Source organism: Austrofundulus limnaeus, unplaced genomic scaffold (assembly GCF_001266775.1).
Source record: "Austrofundulus limnaeus strain Quisiro unplaced genomic scaffold, Austrofundulus_limnaeus-1.0 Scaffold114, whole genome shotgun sequence".
Classification (NCBI taxonomy): domain Eukaryota; kingdom Metazoa; phylum Chordata; class Actinopteri; order Cyprinodontiformes; family Rivulidae; genus Austrofundulus; species Austrofundulus limnaeus.
The window spans coordinates 1,414,399-1,415,745 of NW_013952516.1; the positions used below are offsets into that span (position 1 = coordinate 1,414,399).

Genomic DNA, 1,347 nt, shown 5'->3' on the forward strand with positions numbered 1-1,347 from the left:
CCTGAAGATATTTGACAACTTTAAAAGATAACAAGAAAATCAGGCACTTGGAAGCAGAATGTAAAGAAATGAGAAATGACTAGAAACTTTTGCACACAGAGTGTCACTAATCATCTTTTACCTTCTCCTTCTTTATTGACATCTTCTTCTTCATCTTTATTTTTATAACAAATCTTTTCGTCCCCTTTTAAACAAATTAAAAAGGGTTAGTGATGTATAATAATAATTAATTTAGCTGTTTAAGTACAAAACTGAAGACATTCAGATTTACCTGACGAGGGGGTCCGGTGCCTTCTCATGACCTTAGCGTGTTTCCTCTGACTCACAGAACAACTATATGATGGCCAATTTCTAGTCGCCACAGATATGGTTGCCACAGGGTTGTGGCCCCGGTGCCTCCTGGTTACAACGGTGCTGTAAGGTGGGAGGTACATGTGGTCCTCGGATGCTGACCTCCAGCTGATCTCCAGGTGTCCTCTCCTGAAGTCACTCACCACACACACCAGCAGGGTCCAGCCCAGCCTCTCCCCTGAGAGGTGGACCGGAGGGGCCAAAGACGCCAGCACGTGACATTCCACCCCTCCTGAGCCAAAACAAATACAWTCCAGTGAGGTCATGAGTCAATAAAAACAGGATTTAAATAGAGGAATTGATGTGCACAGTCCTCAAATGTCGCTGTAAAAATTAAAAACTGTGCCAGAAGTGGAATTATCAGCAAATCTTTAGYCCAAAAATAAAAGTTTTTACTAAAAATGGAATGTCTTTTTCTATTAACTACTCTAAAAAGAATATATTTAAACACTTACCTGTCCATAAAAAGATGAAAGGAAGGTAAATAAGACCCCTGGAAGACTCAGTCATTTTTGCTTATTAGTGACTTTTATTTGCTTTGATCAGTGTGTGTGTTTGTGTGCCTCCCATCTGAGTGTGGTAACTGAGGGCATGCCATCCAGCTTTGCCAGGAGCATTGCATTATGGGGGATTCACGTGTCATTGTTGTGACCTTATACTAACAATGGAAGCCGCCTTGTGCCCTCCCAGCATGCACGCACGCACGCACACACACACACGCACACATTAACCAAACACTCACCGACATGGGGACAATGTGAACTCTTTCACATGTGAAACTCTGTCAGCATTTATGAAGACCGCAGGACACTGAGGACAGGACTTTATGTGGACAGAACAAATAATTAAAACAATGACTTTAACAACAGGGGACACACCTGGCAGTGGCTGTTAGATCTGAGGTGAGATATAATCAACACATGAACAGCATTAAACAACACCTGCACACACACACACACACACACACACACACACACACACACACACACACACACA

The 1,347-nt window shown here is 42.6% G+C and overlaps 1 protein-coding gene across 1 annotated transcript in view; it reads left to right on the forward strand.

The window, feature by feature from the left end:
* The first annotated feature begins 1,022 nt into the window (after nucleotides 1-1,022).
* erap2 (endoplasmic reticulum aminopeptidase 2) overlaps nucleotides 1,023-1,347 on the forward strand; it is a 7,217-nt gene continuing 6,892 nt past the window's right edge. Inside the window, exon 1 of the mRNA XM_014014451.1 lies at nucleotides 1,023-1,253. The gene's annotated coding sequence lies outside the window, so the exon portion shown is untranslated. The remainder of the gene's footprint in view (nucleotides 1,254-1,347) is intronic.